General features: G+C 40.9%; 1 protein-coding gene and 2 long non-coding RNA genes across 8 annotated transcripts in view; 1 reads left to right on the top strand and 2 right to left on the bottom strand.

The window, feature by feature from the left end:
* Positions 1–4,162: 4,162 nt before the first annotated feature.
* On the bottom strand, positions 4,163–6,527 carry LOC111930463 (uncharacterized). The gene is made up of 3 exons (XR_015288073.1): positions 6,374–6,527; positions 6,075–6,173; positions 4,163–4,896 (listed from the first exon to the last, which is right to left on the bottom strand). It is a non-coding gene; the product is annotated as an uncharacterized LOC111930463 (long non-coding RNA).
* Positions 6,528–8,263: 1,736 nt separating this feature from the next.
* On the bottom strand, positions 8,264–9,802 carry LOC147652370 (uncharacterized). The gene is made up of 2 exons (XR_015288074.1): positions 9,622–9,802; positions 8,264–8,468 (listed from the first exon to the last, which is right to left on the bottom strand). It is a non-coding gene; the product is annotated as an uncharacterized LOC147652370 (long non-coding RNA).
* Positions 9,803–11,081: 1,279 nt separating this feature from the next.
* HIPK3 (homeodomain interacting protein kinase 3) overlaps positions 11,082–22,682 on the top strand; it is a 66,217-nt gene continuing 54,616 nt past the window's right edge. The window contains exon 1 of one of the 6 annotated variants that reach the window (XM_086893280.1): positions 11,082–11,354. The gene's annotated coding sequence lies outside the window, so the exon portion shown is untranslated. Of the gene's footprint in view, positions 11,355–11,736; positions 12,071–22,682 lie in introns of those variants that run through there. The other 5 variants (XM_086893282.1, XM_086893283.1, XM_086893281.1 and 2 more) reach the window with 5 other exon arrangements.

Below are 22,682 nucleotides of genomic sequence, written 5' to 3'. Positions count from 1 at the left end.
AAGGTTAGAAGGAGGTCTCAAAAATAAATCACTTTGGAGGCCTCACAACTTCATTATTGTTTGTCTAATAAACATCAAGCTTTAAAAATGATACTCTGGATAGAAACTAAATGAAAATTATGATTCAGAAAGGAGCTTTGCCAAAAATGTTTTAATGAGGAAGTTTGATTCCACAGTCACTTAGTGAGTGTAATAAAGTACAAAAGGCAATGTAAAGTTGTTGTAAATAATGAAAATGCAGATGATATTAGAAATGACAGAACCGAGTCTGCTGGACCAGAGAGCATTTCTGAGACTACTGTGGAAAAGATGAGATTTACTCACTGAAATGGAAGTGGGGAAGCATAAATGCCCAGGTTGTTGCCATCAAGATGCTCCACTACTGTTGAGAAATAAAGCCAGGAGATGCACTTTTTTTTTTTTAGTTATAAAGATTAACTTAAGGGACATGAGATAACCAGCTCATTTTTAGGTGTGACTTACTGCAAAAGCTACAGTGGTTAAATTAGTTTTAAGTGCCTTACACTAAGAAGTGCATTGTGAAAGAACTAGATAACTAGGCAATTTCCTATTGTGTTTTTAATTAAAGTTAATATTTTGTGCTTGGAAATGAAACACAAGGAAGTTAATTATTGAATTAAACTAGAGCTTTTCAGTATCATCTGCTGAGTGGAATGCTATTCTGCCTTAAAAGCCTCATATAAATGGCTAAAGCAATCTTTCACACATGTAACAGATACAACTATTTAATAAAATATGAATGAGAAGCTACTCATACCCTGCTGTGAAATAGTTATTAGTTTCTACTATAATACATGAATTTGCTTCTCCTGAAGAAATGCATTTAAATGGTAAAGAATGGTTGATGTCTGATCGTTACATTTCGTGTGTTAAACCAAAAATATTTATATTGCTTTTATGTTCAGGAGATAAATAGTTGTCATCATGCCAGGCTATAAAAAACTGATTCCCATGTCTTTTTGATGGTATGTGATGATGGAACCACACTAACAATCCAGGTTTGTTTGGGATTTTTTTTAATACTTTTCTCATTAAGTTGTCATCTCCAAGGTCTCAGTTTTGAGGGGGATGAATACATGTTTAAACAGTACTTGAAGAAATGGAAAATGAATAAAACCTTGATCCCACTCTTGATACTGATGTGCTTTTTGATGATCTCAGTGGGACTTGCATTATATTTATTGGGCTTTACACTACACACTCGTTTTTGTCTTTCAGGAGAACAAAAGTGTTGGCAGTCCTACAATAATGAATAAAAACTGGCACTGGCAAGATTTCTTCCTTCAGGAAATGAGGACTCCTGAGGCAGGTGGGCAGCTGGTGCACTGCTCTGAGGCTCCCTGCAGTGCTGGCCAAGGTTGTCTCCTCTTTCCTTGTACGCTTCTCTTTTTCTCCCTGAATCCATCTGTTGTCTCTTGTCTGATACTGAGATAGCAAGCTCTGGAAGATTTCATTCAGATTTCATTTCACCATCTTTGTGGTTTATATTTATCATATTATGGACTCCTGACCATGAAATTATGGTCCATAATTTGGGTTACTCTGTTAATATTGCAGTGTTAATAGCTAATAAAATTAATCCTGATATTCTGGCTACTTTTCCTAAATGTTTATTAGCAGTTTAATATAAGGATTGTGAGATTTTGATTGATTTTGATGGAGTAGTTACAACACACAAAGCATCAGGAGATATTTGGAACTTCAATTATTCCAGCATTGATCTTAAGAGCTGTACACATATGAAAACAAATAAAATAGTCAATGTGCAAATTTTCTTCTTGGGTATTCAGTAATTTCTTCTTGGGTTTCTCCAAGAAATGACACGACTTCCAAGGTCTGGGATGCTCCTTCCCAATACCTGTGCATGCCCTTTTCCTGTTCTGTGATCTCTGCATAAACACAAGTCATAAAGAAGTGAATAAAAAGAGATATAAAACTGGCTACAAAAAGTACTGCTCAAAAATAAACACCTTAAAACACAATCAATTAAATAAATGGTGTAGCTTCTTCTCTGCACACAGGCTGCTTGAAAGGTCCATGCTTTTATGATGAAATAGTATTTAATAGGAGATTAAATAATGCTTTTTCCTCCTCTTTTTCATGCCTTAATTTTGAGGTGTTTCAGTCTGTGCCCTAACATTTGCCCTTTTAGCCATTACCTTCAGCTGCTTCTTGGTTTTTTTGTGAAACATGATCAACAGGTTAATCATTTCCTCACAGGATGCACTTTTATCTCATTTTAAGAATTATCCAGAGTAAGAACTATCCTTTACAGTGTCCCACATTTATGTAATTAAATAATAAATTAAATTGATTAATAACGTATATTCTGAATGAAAATATGTCTACTCTCAGATTTGTATTTTCTATTTTGAAATTATTTTATTACATTATTTTATACTTATTTATTATTTCTATTAATTATTATATTAAATATTATATAATTAGATAATATTATATATAATGCATTATGTATTATGTATTATGCATTATGTATTATGTATTATGTATTATACATTGAATATTGTATATTATATATTATATATAAATTATTGTATTATTATAATATATTATTTATATTATTATATTATTAAATTAAAAAATCAAATCATTTTATTACATTTATTACATATAGAAAAATAATGAACTCTATACAGGTGCTTTTTGTCACTGAGGTAGAAAAAGGATAAACTAATTTGCACATATTAAATTGTTTTTGTCAGGAAAACTGTACATAATTTCCTTTGTAAGATGTGGCACAAGAATGGAAGTACTTCAATCCCTGACAAATGTACTATTTATGTAACATGCAGCAGTTCATTATCTTTCTCTGAGCTATGCACTTTGCATTTAAAAAAGAAAAATAAATCTGAAAATGATCTGGAGGTCCAGTGCATATATTAGAACTGTGGAAACAGTGGTTATTAAATCACAAATATAGCACTGACAAAAACAACTTATTTATAGAAGTATCTCTGGTTTTCCTGAGACCTTCAGTTGAAGTGGCATCTGAGACTGGAGCAGTGGGCCTTTTCTCCTGCCTTGTCCTGGACAAGGACATTCCATTCCTTGTGATCCCCTGCAAGAGAAAATCCAGAAAATCATTGCAGTGCTGCTGCCAAACTCTGAGGATGCCATGAGAATTTTTGCACGTATACATTGAGCTAAATCTCACCAGGCTGAGTCTTTTTGGGGTACTGGTAGTGTTTTGTGCTCTGCAGTTTCTGTCTTTTCATTTTCTCACCTGCTGTATCTCACTGCTGTTCATGAGCATGACATGATGTTTATGACCATGGTTTTATTTATAGATACCTGTTTGCCATTTTCTTTTCCACTTCAGTCTCATGTTCTTTTCAACATCAGATCATAAATGTGTCAGGCTGTGCTCCCTGTTTTTGCAGCAGGGAGTGGTAATTTTGTCAAAATAAAAGAAAGCCATAAAACCCAACTGATTTCCTACCTTCACACAAAATCTAATTAAAATGTCACATGATATTTTTGTGTCTTTCACACCAAAACATTTCAAAATTGAACATTTTTAATCAAAATTGTCCAAGTCAGAAAACAACATGAGCTTTACGTCTAACTAAGAGGTGTTTAAAAAAAAAAAAAAGTAAATAAAAATATTTATAAAGCTTTTGCTATCATCAAAATGCTCATAAAGTGAAAATGCTACAGATCAAAGCACCAGCAGCAGCACCAAGTGCACCTGCAGTTAGCTCAGTAGAAATGTTACCTGATCTTGTTCTGCATTGTCTGGGGAGAGATTGCTCAGAGGGTTTTTTTTGTTCCTGCCATGTGATACTTTCTGCCAAGTGTCTCATTGCTAGCTGGATTTCACTGGGTCAAAACAATCCAAAACTACTGCCCAACATCACCTTTTCCTTTGGAACCCACTTGGGTCGTTGCTGGCTTGGAACAGAAAAATAAAATAAAAAAAGTACAAGTTTTGTAACCTTTTTAAAAATTGTGTTAAACGTTTGGCCCTCCGAATAAATGCATTTATATGAAAATACTTACTAAATAAAGGTTTTTTTCTTTAAAATGGTTTGATCTGTTTTCATAACTCGTGTAATTAATGTGCCTCTTCTGTTCATTCCAGGAGGAGATCTAATCTGGTAATTTAAGCGTTCAAAATATATTTTTAATTTTTCATTAAGGATGTGTCACGGGGAGGGGAGAAATAAGAAAATCTGCATTTAAAAGGGAGGAAAACACATGGATGAGTTGCTGGTGTATGGAACTGTTCAGGGAGGGTGTATGTGGACATTTTCAAGCCACGTGCACTTGGACTTGGGTAAAACTGCTTCTCAGGAGGGATTTGTGCCGCAGACAGATTAGTGACAGGGCCTCACACCAACGCAACAAAAAGGGCTTTTTGTGCAGTTTGGGTTTTGTTTTAGCTGCTGATAGCAAAGCCCTGGCTCAGTCCTCAAGTGCTTTCACAGTGAGGTTGGAGAGACCCAGGTAACGAGGTCATCTTCCATTTAATTCTAAAATAGGCTTGGATGTGATTCAGTGCCTGCCAGAGTTGGAGCGGGCTCCTCTCCTGTGTGCTGTGGGGGAGCCTGAGACACCCTGCTCTGCAATAAAACTTCTCTTGGGTGATGGGAAAATGATGATGAGCAGCAGTCAATTAATCAAATCATTAATTATGGAATATGCTGCAAAAGCACAGCCCCAGAAACCTTTATGGATGGCAATAGTTTCCCTCCTAATAAGCACCGAGTCACTCGAGTGATGCAGGATTATGTTTTAATTCTGTAATTTCACTGCCTGCTTGTGTTTAATGACGTTTATTTGAAGGAATGATGCATTTTGAGAAGTGAGGTCAGCTGGAACATTTGTTGTGCTCAGAGAGAAGTCATTAGTCACCTGTAAAAATGAAATTATTGTACTATTAGTGGACGGTACCCTATGGATATTTTGACATGTAGGGTGCTTATTGATGCTTATTTCAAAACAATAGGAAAAGATGGCAACATTTTCTATTAAAGATTTTTAAAATTAGCACGTTACCTTTGGAATTTTAGTTTTAAATATGCTCTTTACTTTAAAAAGTAATTTCTCTCCTCCATAGAAAAAGGTTTCAATTTTTTTTTAATGTAAATATTTTTCCAATGTTTGGATAGCATTAAATTGGGAGGGATTTATCTTATTTTTTGTTGTTTGCCTTGAATATTATCATTCTCAGTATATATCAGATTCACTCTATTTTATGTTGTAACAGTCAAATATTGTAAAATATTTTTGCCCTTGCCAAACACCTCAGAAATAAAAACATACTGTATCTTTGCACACATTTAGCATTTGTTAACCCACACTTTCAATTCTTTTCCTGCTTGAGAGAGTGAGCATGAAAATGTAATTATTAAATACTCTTATGTGGAAGATACTCAAAGGCTGATGATTACATGAAAATAGCTGATTAGCAAGAAAATTTACAGTGACAAACTAGAAATGTGCATTATTGGGATGCATTTCCTGAAGACAGGCCCTTTCCTTGTGCACCTCCTAAGGTACATGAGGGAGTAATAATCTACTTCTCTGGCTCTAAAAAAGGTGAAAAACCAGACTTAAAATGGAAATACAGTGTGAAAACTACAATACCATGATACCTTAGCATTTATATGACCCAGTAAAGATATTTCAACCACCCCACAAAATATTGCATTTAACTCTTTGTTAAAGAAAATATGTTAATATGAAAAAGATCTTAGCAAAATTTAAAAGATAGCAATCTTTTATCTAAAAATCTACACCTATTGTTGTAATATGAACACAGGCAGAGAAATAAGTATCTCACAGTGTCCCTGAGCAAAATCATCTGTGATAATTAGCAGGGTGCCATATTTTTAAATTACAGTTGTCCCAGTTAGCTGTTTCAACAATTATGGCACCAAAAAGGACAATAAGGTTGAAAAGAAGCAGTTTGAAAAAATAAAAAGAGAGAGAGAAAAGTTCTCTAAAACCTAAATTGAACTAGTAGGTATTTATGTAATTTTAAGATAAATTCATTATATCTTTTAACCTATGTTTCTTTTTCCTTTTACCTTGTACTGAAACATCACTCTTCTATTAAAGGTTGGACTCAGTGATCTTGGAGGTCTTTTCCAGTCTTAATGATTCTATAATTTAGTTTTTCTGCCTTTCTGTGATGTGAAAAATTAGGGGATTAGTGTTTTAGTTTGGATGAGGAGTGCATTGCGTCTCAGGTCAGCCAGCTTTTATCCACATGACAACCAAAAAAGATTCTAGATTCCTTCTCACATTTTCCAAGAGTTACCATTTTAGTCACCCTGTCATTATCTTTAGATCCCAGACAAGTTTATTTCCTAAGAGCCACTGTTACCTGGCAGAATTTGAAACAGCAATGTCAGAATGGTGCAGGAGGTTTCTTGCAAGAAGAATGAATTGAAGAAGAAGAATGCTTTAATTTGATTTTCTTCTTTGGAAGAGCCACAGTGGATGGCTCCTCATGCATCCCCTGGGAGATGCACAGAGACCTGTGGTGTTTTCATAAAATGAACATTAAACGTTGAATTTATAAATTAAACAGCCAACAATAAACAAATTTCCCCCACCTCTGCTCCATCTTTTTTTTTTTTACATCCTGCATTAAATCTGCAAAAAAAAAAGTGGAAATAAAAGGTGAAATTTGTGCAAATGACTCAGTGTAAAATGAGTAGAGAAACCTGTGTGTTTTCTAATTGAGGAAACACAGTGCTTCTCAACTGACCTTCCAGTTGTTACAAAAGGAGCAAAGTGTATGTTTGCTTTAAATTTGAAAGTAATTTTCCATTTATACCCAGCAACAGAAGGCTGGATTTTGGGTATATCTAGCAAATATATCTATGGGGAGGGGAGATGGGGAACTTTGAACTATGCTTATCTAAATATGATGGTAATCAATGGGAACGCTAAATTTAATTTTTTTTTTATTTTAAAAAAGCACTTTTTATCAGTTTTACTCTGACCCCTTTACAGGAATTTGGATATTGAAAAATTTTGATCCAAATGCAAAATATCAAATGCTTTTTTCTCATCATACAAGTCATATTTAAGTGACAGTAACATCAGTTTAAAAAATGCTTTAGATAAGGAATTGTGAGGAAAAGATAACCCTAATTTTGTCCAATCTTATGTCTGTTTGGGAAGGATAAATACTGGAGGGATAAAATATTTCAGCCAACATGAAAAACAGTAACTATATAATTTCAAATATGTAAATGTAATTTCAAATCCTATCATTTGAATCCATTAATTAATTCCCTGCTTAACAAAGTATTAAATATGGTGGGAAAGATGAAAGACTGTGGCCTGCAAGTTTAAAAAAAAAAAAAAAAGAAAAATTTAAGTGTAACTTTTGCTTGTTCCACCTGTGAAGGCCTGGACACCTGCAGTGGTCACAACAACACATTGCCAACCAGCTTTTGGGTTGTTTGGATTTCGTAATTTCTACCCAGAAAACTCAGCTGAAACTGCACAGCTCTCCCACTTTCCAGGTGAAAAGGAAAAACTCTGCCTTCCTCTTTGTGCCAGCTCTGACTGTCCCTGAGTGTTTTCCTGACCCAAGAGAAGCCTTTTCTGCAGGCTGAGCTGAATCTGCTAAATGGGATTTTCAGTGGCAGCAGTGGAGAGCTATCAGAGGGAAATTGAAGAGGCCAGGGAAATTGGGAGAGGCCAGCTCTGTCCCTTTGCACAGCGATGGGCTGGGAGCGTGCCTCGCTCTTTCGTGTGATTGCACCTGTTATTAGGGACTGAACACGAGGCCTCCTGGATGGAATTACAGCCCTGTGGTCTTGCCTTCTCCTCTCCTTATCTTTGTGGCTTTGCTCTAATGGCAGAGCCTCAATCAGGACTCAAGCTTGTTCAAAAATTAAGAGTCTAGCTGATACAAGAAACTCATAAGCTGATATGAACAACTCATACTGGCTGTAAAAAGTGTTTTGATGATACAGCTTATAGCAGTCTGACGAGTAAAACAAATTGTTCTAGCCAAAGCATTTTCAGTCTGCATCTACACTTGGGATTTTTGATAACAGAAATAGCACAAAGTGTCATTGGTAAGTGTTCTGCCAAAAGCTTCTAGCCTGTGTTTGTCCTCAGATCATTTCTTTTTGCTGCATAATAGATTACATCTGTTGGAAGTATCTTCTTCTAACTTCTGGGTTGTTTTTTTTTCCCCTCAGAGCACTCACAACTAACCAGTGCTTATCCCCTGCAAAGGCTTCGAGACAAGGAGGAACAGGAGCCCATGGAGGTGTGTGTTTCAATGCTGAACTTCATAAATGAATCTAAATGACACTGGGGCTCCTTCCACTGAGTTACTTAAGTACTTTGAAACAAAACACTCCCCTCCAAGCGGTATCAGGAGTCCACAGGACTTACAGGTGTAACAGGAGTTTCCACGTTAACCCCTCTGTTGCCTACCAGCACAAAGGTACCTGCCAAGAGAAAAATAGGACAGGGAAGAGTTTGCTGTTTTCCAGGTGACCAAAAAAAAATAAATCATGTGAGGGTTTCTCAGACACACATAGAAGCTCTGATAGAAGAGGTCATCAGAGTGTTTAAAGCTGGCTGATACATCTAATGGATGATACATCTAATGTTGTTTTACTGTGCTTTGTGGGCACTTAAAAACTATTTTGTGGCCAAAATAATCCTTAGGAGTCACTGACAGGGGAGGTTCATCACTCCAGCTCTGGCCAGCCCTCAGTCCCAAGGCTGAGGAAACCTTCAATTGAAACAGCTTCCAAAGTAAGGAGCTTCTTGAGAGATCTTGTGAGGAAATAAGGACAAAGAATGGATCTGCAGAGGGATGCTGCGCTCCACAGAAGCAACTGAAGGAGTTTCAAAGAGATTTGAGAGTTTGATTACACGCTGGTGATACTCCTGTTGCAAGGTGAGTAGAAGTTTAGCTTGATCTAATTAGCAAAAGCTGGAACATGAGGACAGTGCTGGGATGTTTCAGGAGGTGCTGTCATTTAGCAAATGTGACCAACTCAAAACTGCAGTGAGAGAACAGTATGATGAGAGAGGTTAATGAGCCCAAAGACACCCCTTTTTTTTCTAAATCGAAATTAAAATCTGTTTCTGAAAGTTGGCTAAAATTGTGCATGTGTGTCCTTGAAGCACTGGGTTCATAAATTTGCCTGTTAGTACAGGATTAATGTAATTCAAATGTACAACTGTATTTGGATTGTTTTGGTTATCAAACTGTAAGAAAGTACATGGGGAACCACAAGAAAGTCCCTGGAAATAGATCCTAATAAACAGCTGGAAAAATTATATTGAGATTCGTCAGTGGATCACAACTTGGGCTGATATACATCAATTTAAGTTTGCAGATGAAGCATTTTAGAGTTTGTATGGTTAAGTAATCAACAAGAATGTTTATCAACATTTACTGTCTATTTATATGTTAATAAAATGTGTAGAAATAACTCTGTAGGATGCTTTTTTTTTTAGGAGCTTGATTAATATTTCTAAAATTAGCAAGCAATAGATGTGATGAGCAGCTCTTGAGTGCTATAATTTACTACCATTGACACCCACCTATTTCTTCCCCAGCCCTAAATTAAATGGCTCATTACTTACAAGACTGAGAATTGGTGGCGTTGTGGTAGTAAATCCAATGTTAGGTTTTAGCACTTCTGTACAAGAAGTCTGGCTTCTCCAATTAATTAATTCAAATTCTGACTTTACTTCCTAACAATCTTTATTACAAGGATCAGTCCTAAATAAAGGTTAAAATCAAGCAGACACGTGTTGAAAATACTGGAACAAGTAGTGAGAAAAAATAGCAGAGTACGTGTAGTTGTGCAAGTAAATAAAGAAATTCTTTGTTATTTTTGGCAAGAGGTGGAGAAGCATGTGATGTCCAATTGTAGCTGTAGCCAAGGATTTATCTTGGGGCTAAATACTTTATAGGCAAACAGTAATTCCTTTTTCGCCCCACATCAGCTGAACACTATTTCGGGTCAAGAACGCTGCTTGCAGAAGTTGCCCAGTCCTACAACCAACCACGAATATTTAAGTGATGTATAATATTAGGGACGTGTTGTAACTGGGGGTGTATCCCGTTATTTTGTGAGGAGTTGAGCAAGGCAAAACGCTCCAGTGTAAGGCAGGATGGAAAGTGGTCAAGGCCTTTGCTCCGTTATCTCTGTAGCTAGCGGTGTGTCCCATGGGCTCGGGCTAGCGTGGCAAGGACTGCTCGCCAGGGAAGGATGTCACACCGCATCTGGAAGGTTGGTGCTTCACAGCTATCTTCAGGGCTGGCTGGGGAAGTCTCTTGTCCTTTAGGGCCAAAGCACTCATTTAAATGAATTGGGAGTTCACATGTTCATTGTCACCTTGTCACCCCTAAGCTCCAGGTCAGGCCTCTCTCCCGGCAGCAGTTTGCCCACCGTGATGTGTCTGTGAATGTTGTGGGAGCTGCCACTAACGAGGTGGGAAGCGCTCAGCGTTTGGGGTGTGGTGATCGGGATGCCCAGCACCGGGGGTTTATTTGGAGTTTTACAGGTGCTCCTCGGAGAGCCCCCACAGAGCACGAGGTTGCCTTCCTCCAGGTAGCCGCGATGCTGGCAGAGAGGAGAGTTCGCAGTAAGAGTTCTCCTCCCGGGGGACCGTCAGCAGACCCTGAGGAGGCTCGGCCGCCGTGTCGCTGCCAGGGGCGGTGCTGCCCATCAGCCGCCGGGGCCGGTGGGCGCGGGGCCGGGCGGGAGCGCGCTCGGAGCTGCGGAGCGCGGCGGGGCCGGGCGGGAGCGCGCTCGGAGCTGCGGAGCGCGGCGGGGCCGGGCGGGAGCGCGCTCGGAGCTGCGGAGCGCGGCGGGGCCGGGCGGGGGCGCTGCCGCCGGGCCGGGCGGAGCGGGCGGGAGCGCCCCGCAGGCTGCGCCCCGCGGGCTGGGCGGGGGCCGGGGAGCGCCGGAGCGGGGCTCGGCCGGCGCCCCCTCCGCAGCGCTCGGCGGGGCCGCGGCCGCCGCTCCGGGGCGATGGGCGGCGGCGGGCGCCGCTAGGCCGCCGCGGGCAGGGCGGAGGCGGGAGGAGGCGGAGGCGGAGGAGGCGGCGGCCGGGGGCGGGTTGGGTCCCTCCCCGGGAAGATGAGGCGGAGGCCCGGTCTGTCGAGCGGGCTGAGCCGGGGCTCTTCCCTCGCAGCCGCCAGGACAAGATGGCAGCGGCCGAGGCGGCGGCGGCAGCAGCAGCAGCGAGAGCGGCGGGGCTGAGCGGCTGAGCCCGGCCGGAGCGGCGCTTCCCGGAGCGCTCCCGGACATGCCCAGGGCGGCGGCGGCAGCTCCAGCGCGGACGCCAGCGCGGCCCGACCCGTGAAGGTGAGCGGCCGGCGGCCAGCGGGGCCGGCCCCGGCGGGCGGAGAGCGGCGCTGGCTCCGCTCGGTGCCGTTCGCGCCCCGCCCGCGGGGGGCTCCGGGCCAGCCCCGACCCCCCTGCCCGGGGCAGCGCCGCCGGCCCGGCCGAGCGCGGCGGCGGAGAGCGGGCAGCGCCGCTTCCCCGTCGCGTCCCCGAAGTTTCGCGTTCCCCGGCGCGGCCGTGCGCCCGCCCCGAGCCCCGCCGGCTGCCGGCTGCCGGGCGAGGCCGCCGCCGGCCCGTGGGGGAGGCGTGGCCGGCCCTCGGCCGCTGCCGGCGCTGCCCCGCTCCCCTCCGGGCGCGCCGCCTCCTCCTGCGCCTTGTATGGAGCGCCGGGGGGTCCCGGGGTGGCGCCCGGGCGCGGCCGCGGCTCCTCCCGCTCCGGCCCCTGCTCGGCCGCCGCCGCGGTGGCTCCTGGCAGTCCCGGCGGGACGCGACCCCCGCAGCCCCGAGGAGAGACCCGCGCTGGGGGGGGAAGCTGGGGCGGCAAATGGTGCCCAGGGCCGGTATCACTAGCAGCAACTGGAAAGGAAGCGGACGCTTTAAAATTTGGTCAGTTCCCAGGAGCGAGCTGTGTGAAAGCAGAGGGGTTTGTTTGCCGGAGGATTTCCCGTAATGGTTGCGGCAGGGATCGTGCGGGGTTTGTTCTGGATTCGTCGTGGTATCGGTTGTAAAGCTGGCAGGTGCGTTCACATGTGTTTAACGCGGTAGCAAATAGTGATGGGGTTATAAAAATTATTTTTATTTAAATCTAGCCCTCAATCGTCAGTGCTAGGTGCTTACACATATATAATAAAGAGCGTTCTTTCGAGGCTCTACTTCTTTACTAACTGTTGCATCTGACTTAAAATGCCAGGAACTGCGATTGTTTCCTTTTTTGTTAACTTAGTTTTTTCGGACTGCAGGGCTTGACTTGCTAGAAATTATGTGGCGCTGTGATGGTTTTGCGTTTTCCTGCTTGTGTATTTTGCTTTTTTCCTGCTTGTGTATCGCCTTGTTTATTTCAGTTATCTCAGTGGCTTTAAATTGGGGGAAAATATGTTACTCTGAGAGACGATTCCATTAGGTAAAGCTGCACTTGTTGATAACAATGCACGTTTCTTTGATTATTTATTTTCTACCCCCTATTACCTCCCATGACATCGTTCGCAAAAAGTTTAGGCTCTGATGTCACACCAAGTGAGAAAGCTCGGATGGGGACTTCCTTTCTGCCATAATAATTCCATCGCTGGACTTTTCTACAAACTAAATTTAAAATCACACACAACGAGCGCGGCAGCCGGCAGAGAGCTTAATTAAGCACCTGGAAAATAGGTCAATACTGTATTACCAATGGGCACGGTGAGATGGCAAATAAATAGAGCAAAGTGTTAAGGCGGACTTATGGGGGGAAAACTGATGCCGATGGAGCTGTGCCGGCTTTATCTGCGCTGCCGAGGACCTTTTATGGTAGCAGTGAAAAGGGGGTGTTTGTAACCCTACAAAACGGGGCTTGGACTTTTTATTCCCTCCCCTTCTTCCTGGGGGATTCTCTTCTAGTTCCTCGCTTAGGGTGTGGCACCGTTCGTGCTTGTAAATTATTATTTTATTTTTTTTTTAATTTTTTTTAAATCGTAGATGAATTGGGCTGGCCGTTCTAATTCCGGTTAGCGGTGGTGCGGCTCTCCGGGCTTGGCCATGGTTTGTAATTGGACGGATTCCATGAGCTGGAATAAAGTTTCATTGAAAAATTGCTCGGGAAGCTCTCCCTGCCCAGGGGTCTCTGCGGTACTTGTGATTTTTCTTTGTTTCGGGTTTTTTTTTTTTGGTGTTGGCGTGTTTCCTCCCTCCTTTCTTTCAAACAACTACCTACAGAAACAGGGAAATGAGACCGGCTCCTGCTTAACAAGATAGCAGAGACAAAGACAGGGTGTGGGGAGGAAGGTTACAACTCCTCTTTCACAACTAACTGATAGAAATACTCGAATTTGCATGTGCTGCTTTTCTCCTCTCCTCCTCCAGTTTCTAGCAGTTGCTTCAAAAAAAAAAAAAAAAAAATGCTGCTTTGGAGGTGATTTTTTTAAGAAAGAGTCTGTCGGATTATTCTTGTGTTGAAGGGGATGGCAGGCTGAGCAGCACTTTCAGAGGCAGAGGGTTGCTTAGCTCACCAGCCCCTGGGTGGAACAGAATTAACCGTGCTTAATTCTCGTGAAAACCCCAATCCAAAGGTGTAGGAATGTCAGGCTGTGTTTTTCCCAGGCTCCTGTGTTTAGGTGTATATACCCCTCTTTGTACTATTTCAAGGGATTGCACACTTTCTGTTTTTAGACTAGTTTTCTTTTTACCTCTGTAGGTTCTCTTTCTTGTATTTTCCCTTTTGCCAGTGTGCTGATCATGGCAACAAAAGGCCCTTTTGACAAAGCGGTGCGTTTTGAAACGGGAATTTTGTAGCTGGCTTTCTTGCATGTGATGGGGGGAGAAGAGCAGCGTTGGTAACGGGAACAGCACTGTCATTTGAGGCTGAAGATGTATTTTGGAGGAATGTTAAATACAGGAGGAGAAGCTGCTTTTAGTGGAGCTAAATTTCGCTGTTGCAGTGTGGGGTGTCGTGGCATGCGAGTATACAGAACTATCTTGCAGGCTTTGTCGCTTTCTGCTCAGAACTTTGGGGAATAAAGCAGAGGACACAGAGGCCTTCTTATATTTTTTTATTAAATGCCTTGGCTTGTCTGAATATATAAAATGGTTTTAACTGATCTGCAGAAGCATTGCAGTTGAATTAGACTGCTCTGAGTGACAGAAGTACGAGTTGGGTAGAGCAAGCCTGATAATCACCTGGTGATCCTTGGTCTAGGGAAGAAGAAAAGTGGAAGCAGCGTGGTGGTGCTACCAACATTTCTCTGTCACCAGTTTGCTGCTGAATTTTGTGCAATAGTATCCACCTTTCAGACTTCAAAAGACCTTTCTTGTAGGGTGTTTTCCAAGTTCCCAAGTCACTGAAATACTTTGTTTCTTGAGATCCCTTCACTGACAATCAGAGGTTGAAAATAATGTATTACTTTTAATAGCTCTTGAAAGAAAAGCTCATTATTTTGGATAAGTATAGGATGGGACTTTAGGTATTTGAAACTTTATTTCAGAACCCTGGCTGGGCTAAGCACAACACCAAACACTGGGAAAGGAGCCAGGATGGGCACTGAGTGTTCCAGATGTGTGCAGTGCACCTGGAATGACCATGTAACTGTATTTAAATCAACCTAAAATAACTGATGCTATGATATGGGTTAGTAATGGGTTACCTTTTCTGACTTCTACAGGCAGTGAACACCCTCTGTTTAACCTGAAATAACCTATAATGAAGGATAAAGCCTGGAAAATCCTGTTACCTGGTCTTGGCTTCCCCCGCTCCCCTTTTAGACACTGTTTTAATTTAGAGCCTCTGTCCCTTCTACAGAATTTTAGAGAAGTTGTAGGTTTGTTTTACTTCACAGCTTTGAGTGACAGATGAGCAGGGGAACAACATGGAACTGTGAAAGTGGATTTTAGTTGGTGACTTGATTTGATAATGTAGTATTTCCTACAGGCTAGGTCCTTTCCCCCCAGTTCTTCACATGTTTTATTTCAATATATATGTTAAAAAGTTGGTGTGAGTCTGGGTTCTAGATGCAGTTTGGGGGTAGTATTTTAAAAGTTTTGTAGTATTTTTTTCATGGTATATCACTTTTTTTTTTCCATACAGCATCTCAATACTCCATTTTTGAGCGTGGGTAACGTTCTGACAAAATGGAGTTAATAGCAGTTGGGCTTGGAAAAGGAAGAAGAGCCAAATAACTGAACAGTTTTTGAAGCAACTCAAGTAGTTTAGTTCTGTTTTTTTTTTTTTTTTTCCTTATGCTGAGACTTGGAGTCAGTGTAATTTCAAAATACCTCTCCCAGTATTATGAATGTTACATATTTATCAGTTCCAGCATTATGTAAAGTTTTTGTACAGTCTTCGTTATGTTTTTAGAAAATGTTAGGAAATTATTTCTTTTTGTAAGTAAGGAATATAAACCTTTTTCCCCCCTTTTATCCAGCTCTCTTATGTTCTGCAGTATTTAGGTATAACAGGAGATTGCTGAGTTCAAGTTCCAAACCAGAACAATAAAATAAGACACAGTCAAACATCCAAAGACAAAACAGACATAAGAAATGTTTTCCTATCTTTTAGGATGATCAAAGCTACAGCAACTCCCAGTATTAAGAAAGTAATTGGATTCTTATGTACAGAAAACTCTTTTTGCATTGTTAGGAGGGGCACTCCCTTCATAAAAAGCTATCTTTAAAATCAGTAATCTTAAACTCATGCTTTCCACTCTTGCTGAAATAATGTAACAGTTCTAAAAAACTTCAGTGCTTTTTAAAGCATGTTATGAATTAAGTACAAATAACATTTTTTTTATGTAAAAAGTTGGTTATTGTCAAATGCAAGTCTGCTGTTATCTCTGTGAGCATCACTTGCTGGATACATGTAGCACTGCAGCCACCACCCATTTCAAATAAGTGCTGGAAAACTTCTGGGCAAGAAAGCTCAGGTCCTGATACCTGAGTCCTGAGTCCCATGAACATCCTTAAAAGGGAAGGTTTTGGAGATGCCCATGGCCACTTTCCCAGGCCTGCTGGATTTCATAATCCACTGGTTTGCTTGTCTTGTGCTCTCCTCTGTTCTGGAGGCTGAGCTGCTCTGGGTCACCACGCTCTGCTGTCCTGCAGCTGTTCTTTGTGTGACCAGGACACTGAACTTCCAAGGAACTTCAGTTGCTGGATGAGGCAAGATTTTTATCACAAAGCTTGGCTTGGCTGTTTTCTTGCCTCGGGACAAGCAGCCACCACTACCTGAGAAAACCTGCTTTGGGTTATTTTAGGAGTTTTGCTTCAGTTTTTCTTGAGTCTGGGTTGTAAATTGTGAGATGGGAGTGGATCTCCTTGCCTTGTGCTGACCTCATCTTGCAGTGGTGAGGTGAGATGGCAAAACTGGTCCCTGGGCAGCAAAAAGAGCCAGGAGAGCAACTTGAGCTGGGATTGCAATAACTGGTGCAGCTGTGCTTTGTGTGGGGCTGGAGTGTCCTCATTGCAGAGATGTTTGCTGCTTTTATTAGCCTGACCAGATCCCTCCAGGCCTGATCCCTGGGGTCTCTGGGTGTCAGCTGACATCTGAACCTCTCCCTGTTCCTGCTGGAACAGACTGAAACTCTGCCTGCAGAAAGGACCCAGGGCAGGCTCAGAGGTTGGATGAGGAACCTCACCTATATAGGCAAAAATGCAGAGAGAAAACTACCTCAAATACCAATAACAGGAAGTTTATAAGGGATGAAAATAAGTTTTTCATACTGGTGATCTAAGCTCCCTTTGGAAGACAAGAATAACCACTAGTATCATGTATCCATAAAAAATATTTAGATACACTTTTTTTTTTTCTTAAGCTTTATTAATTTACTTTTGCTAAAATAATTTACTTTTTCATATGTAAATATAATAAACAATTCTTCTCTTGTGTTTCCACAGTCTCAACATTTTTACTACTTTTTGGTCCTTTGTCAGCATTTTAAAAGGAATGCTATGTTAACTTTTACCAAATTCCACTAGTTTAAGTAAAACATTATTTTTTTCCCTCTTTCCAATGGTGCAGTTTTTTTCTGTTTTTTGGCCCAATTGGTGGAACTTACCCAGTTTCCAGGAGGAATTTTAGTTGTTTCTTGTAAGATGCCTTTCTGCCTTTTTGGCTGAAGGTGTTGATGTGCATTGTTGTCTTGTCAACATCTTCCTTCGTGTGTTTTTCCTAGAAACTTGGGTCATCTGCTACTTCTTACTCCTTCCTTTTAATTCTTCCCCTTTTTTTGTTTTCAACTATTGGACTTGGTTGCTTGTCTGCAGTCTATGTGTTCCAGTTGAAGTTTTTTCCACAACTTCTTTTTTGAAGATATATAGAGATTGTATGTGGGTAGAAGAGGTACTCGGATAATCTTTATTTTTCAGCATTTGAGTCTGTTAAACATGGGAATTTTGGTGTTTGAGATCTTGTGAAGCCCTTCAGAAGGAACCAGATTTGTTCCAAAGAGGAGGAAAAAAACCTCTTTGTCTCCTCTTTCCTTTTAATACCAACTTGTTTTGTAATTGATGAATTTAGTCAGGAGTCAGCCTAAGAGGAGTGGATTGCTTTCATGAGATACTACAGAGTGATTTCAGTGACTTTATGGCTTTTGTAATGATGCTGTGGGCTGGCTTCTTCCTTTGGACTGTCAGCTCTGAGCCCAGCAAGAGGACATGGTGGGAAGTTTTCCCAAGAAATACTTGGGGAGCTTTTTGTGACAAATGCTGTTTGAGACTAAATGGGTTTTTAAAACTCTTGTCACAGAAGTGTCTAAATATTATTTTGAAAATTGAAATGAGAGCAGCTGTTAAAAGTTTATTTATGCTACAAGTGGAAGGATTATTAAAGATGGAAGGGAATACAACAGAGAGAAAATGTATGCACATTTATCAGTATTATTATATATGGTAGTGGGTCATATGCTGTATATAATCTTGCCTTTCTTTTCACATGCTTTCTGTGTAGTTATATCAATAAGTTTCTTTGCATAGGGGAGGGGGAGAAATTTCTTGCCCTGGTAGCTTTGGGAAACATAATTATTACAGTTATTGATCATTAGGAGGCAGAAGACTGATCCTTCTGTGAGAGAGAATGGATTTTTAATGCACTGATATTTACCTGCAGGAAATACTGCTTCCTCCACATCCTTAGAAAGCTGAAAGGAGTGGTAAACACCTTTTCCCTCTATTTTTTCTTCACTGTTCTACATATGCCAAGTCCAATTTATACAGCTATTTTCATGATGATGTTGCTTACAAGGAAGGAAAAACAGCTGTTACATAAAAGCAGAATATTCAAACCACTTTTAAATAGAAAATTTTTATTATGGGAAAAATACTGGGACTTCACAGAAGTTTTTTTTTCTGTCTGTGAATGTATAAAAGTACCTTCCAAACATCTGCTTACTGTGTGTATTTATATTTACCTCAGTCTGTGTATATTTGAAAGTTACTACCAGATCTAGCTGGGGCAACTGACCTGAAAACTGCAGCAGAAAAAGATCAATCAAGATAAGTGTGTTGGATTAGATACCTTAATTATTTTACAGTTAAGTCAGTTTTAAAACAAATAAAGGCTTAAGCTCTTATTTACCCTGACATTTTTGTTGCAGAGGAAGCTGAGTATGCTCTAGGTGTGCTGTCTTGACAACTCAGTAGCAACTTGATAATAACATTATTGTTTGGCTTCTTGGAAGAGAGACTGGTTTTTCTATGTATTTGGGCAAAGTTTAAACTCAAATATTACCACCAGGTAGTTCTCAATGTGTAGGAAACAGTTTTATTCACCTCCTTGGTACAGGAGAGCCTGATTTGAAGATTTTTGCATTGCATGTCAGACTCAATGAGCTTGACAGGTTTTTTTGTGCTTTTGTGCAGACTTAATGTGCAGGTCCTGTGGGGAGCACAGGAATTTTGTGGTGTTGTTGGGTGTTTGTTTTATTTTATTTTTTTGTTGCTTGTTTGTTTTTGTTTGGGGTTGCTTTGTTTGTTTTTGTCCAGGTGAAAATATTTTTTAGGGAGAGGCAGAAAGATAATTTTGGATGAGTTTCCTCCTCATTGAACTCCATGTAAGTAGGACCCCTTTATGTGCATGAAGATGTGCTGCCAGATATTCTGTGAAGTGGCAACAAACATCTAGATGTGTTTTTTTACAGGAGCTGTGTTTGATATTGTCTAGTGCTATTTTAAAATGAAACTTCTTAATAAATTGCTTAGCTGGCTTGGTCCACTTCTACTGTAACAAAAGCCCAGTGTTATGAATTCACCACACCCAGCATTCTAAAAAATGCAGAAATGAGGAATTGCATAAAAATAAAATGACAGGAAATAAAAAGGGACTAAGAAGGATTTTTTTTTATTATTATTATTATTATTATTGCAGTGGCATTTGAACACGTGATAATCCAACATGCAGTTTGAGCTAATTCTCTCTATCAAATTTTATTCCTGCTTTAGGGCAGGTGGCAAAATCTTTTGGAAATACTTAGGGCAATGGAAAAATGTCCTGCCTCTCTGCTTGTCTTGGTCCCTCCTGCTGCACTGAAGGGTGACAGTGGCAGTAGTTTGAACAGATCCTTCAGCGCTGCTGTTGTGCAGAAGGTGTGAGCTCTCCTAAACCCCACTGTTAGGGACTTTTATTTGAGTGTGCCTGCTGTTTCCAGGTTCAAAAAGAATTAGTCTTCCAAAAGAAGAGATTAGGCTGGTGAAGCCCTGGCTGGCTGCAGTGTGCTGTTTATGTTGATGGTGGCACATTCTGATTTGGAGGGCATGTTCTCACTGGGGGCTGGTGGCCAATACTGCACTGCTTGTGTTTGCTGCTTTCCAGCTGCACAACAGCAGCATGCCCAGAAGAAAGAGAAATGCTTCGAGTACTGTTTCATTTATCTTTTTAGCTATGATTGCAGTCATATTGGTATCACAAGATTTAGCTTTTGATACTCGTGGAAAATATGAATAAAGCAATTGTATTCTTGAGTACTGCTACTGGTGCTATGGCAGCGTTGAGTCATAGCAGTTCACTCTGATATTTTATGTAAAATATGTTTGTGCTCAGTGTATGGCGTCAGTTCTGTTTCCAAGGATCGAGACAATGGTGCAATTGAGGCTGGTTTGTATCACGCTTAAAGCAAGTGGTATTTTCAATTTCTGCTAGCAGTGCAGCATTGGTGGTGTCTGATTGAAATCCCCACTGTAGCACAGACCTAAACCATCCTTGTAACATTTTTTTTTTGGGGTGGTTAGTAACTAAGTTCTACAAGGGCAGAATTGGATCATTGTATCTTTTGCTTTCCACTGAAACTCTCTCAAGCTTGGAACCAACCTTTGGCCTTTCAGCCTCCACCAGGACTGAGGTTTCACATTGGGCAAAGGCTGCGTTGGCTCAGCTGAATTCTCTTGGTGTATGATGGGCTAAAATCCCTGACCTTTGAAATACATCTTTTAATCGAGAATGGCAGTGATTTCTTTTGTCATTAAACTGCATCTCTGGTTATTACCCCAGAATTGGTGTTGGTTTCTTTGGTGAGATATCATCAGCTGCATCTCCTGGTTCTCTGCAGGGCAGTGGGTGTGTGCCTGTGCAGTTTGTGTCCAGAATTGCCTCTGTTGTTGTGTGAGGAAATGATTTATGTAAGTTTTATAAATAGAAATTATATTTGTTATAGATCTATAAGAAAAAATATATTTATATATAATATACGATATATGTAATATATAAAATATGTAACATATATAATTTAAATTATGTAAATATAATTATATGTTATATAAACATATAGATTAATACTAAATTATATAACTATATATTTATTATATAATAATAAACAAATATAAATATTTCTAAGTTATCTGGAACACCTCAGTGCTTTCTCCTCTGTTGTGCTCTCTCCTTTCTGTGGGTCACAGATCTGCTCACAGCGCTGGTTTTGAGGTGGCCACGGGGTGGGACTCCCTGGGCTTGTATTTCTGAGTGCTTCCCACTCTCTGTGGATATTGTTTTCCTTTATAAATTGCATGAAACCTCAATTGCCAGTGCTTTGTTATTAATTGTACAGCTGGAGTGAGGGAATTCCTTAGGGTGAACAGGTCATGGGGGTATGAAAGTACTTGCATCAGTACAGCTTGTTCAGCTACATATCCAAAATAAACAATAACATAGAGGTGCTGCTACTATTGCTAATAAACTTTGATCTGTGCAGAAAGGGAGGGCAACTAATTCAGCTTTGTGTTTACTAAATAACTTTGGAAGTTGAGTGACACCTAATGTAAAAAGAACAATTGTTTTGCCTGGAAAAAATGTCATTTAAGATCCTTACAGCATTTCCAAAGCGATGCATAATGTAAACAACACATTTTGTGAGTGCCACTGCTCAAATTATGCATTTTCTGGAAGTTACTGAGCGTTTAGAAATCTTCCCTTGATGCCCAGCAAGAAGGATGTGAGAGTTTTGGGACTGGTTTTTGCCCGTGGAGGCTTGAAAGAAGTTGGAAAACAAGTTTTCTTAGGTTACAATTTAACTCTGTTATTATTAGGTGGCTGCTGCTGGCTGGGCTTTGCCTGCTGGGAATTTCCTACCCAGGAACAGCATGGATTGCACTGCTGGGGACGGGTGGAAGGAGCTGTGCATTTTAATTTATTGAAATAAAATAACAAATTAAGGGAGCAGTGTAGCAATTTCCCCTGAGCTCCCCTGCACTGGCTTTATTAACCAGTTCCTTTGCCAGGCAGCCCCCTGACTCAGTCATGTGGAAATGTCACTGTATAGTTAATTATTGATGGTGGTCAGGCCTGGAACAGCCTGTGCTGCTCAAGGTTGTCGGACTCTGCCAAATCCATCGTGTTCCAGAGTTTGCCTAGAACTGCCTGAGAAGGCTGGAGATGTCATTTTGACAAGGAAAAGGCATTGTTGCACTTAGGTGAACATCAGTAAGATATCAACCAGAGGTGCCTCATTTTGCTGAGACACATCTGTGTGTGCAAGTTTCTGTAGAGAGAGGCTTGGCTGGAAGGGACAAACTGAAGTGCCTCCTGTTCACTGACACCACTTTGTGAAAATATATTTGTTCATTTATTTAAAGGAATAAACAATGAATTTACTTAATTGAAATATGTTTGCTTCATTACTCTGTTCATACTTTTTTCAGAAGCACAGAATTCAGAGTCTTACTGAAGGTCAGGTGGGGAGTTATTGAGTATCCAGAGGCTGCCTGTGGTACTGGCACCTGGAAATTGCACTTTTCAGTTCTTCTCACGCTTCTGCTTACTCAGCTTTGGTTTGCATCCTGGAGGGGTCTTGTAGTGCACACATTTGGTTTTTATTTTAAATTAAATTTAACTGGAAGATGTGCACCAGCTGGTTATGTGTGTTCAGGCTCAAGTAACCTCCCTGAAATGAGCACAGTTGATTTTTCTTTCCTTTAGCACTGGTTGTTTGGCTCTACACATCCCTCTCTTACTTCATTGCTAATGAAGGTGTGGTCTGAGTTTGCATGAGGAAGCAGGAACAGTCTCATTAAGAAGTATGCAGAAAGATGTGTGAACTCAGAGAAATGTTTTGTGTTGGGGGAAAAGAAAGATCCACTCTTTGCTAGGTGAAAAAGTGCTGTGTATTATTTTCTTTTGCTGGGAGTCCTGGTTTAAAAAAAGGGCAACAAAAAACCTGCAACACAATAACTCTTTATTCTTTC

This window comes from Cyanistes caeruleus, chromosome 6 (assembly GCF_971803275.1).
Source record: "Cyanistes caeruleus chromosome 6, bCyaCae1.hap1.1, whole genome shotgun sequence".
Lineage (NCBI taxonomy): Eukaryota > Metazoa > Chordata > Aves > Passeriformes > Paridae > Cyanistes > Cyanistes caeruleus.
This window is presented reverse-complemented; position numbering and strand designations above follow the sequence as displayed.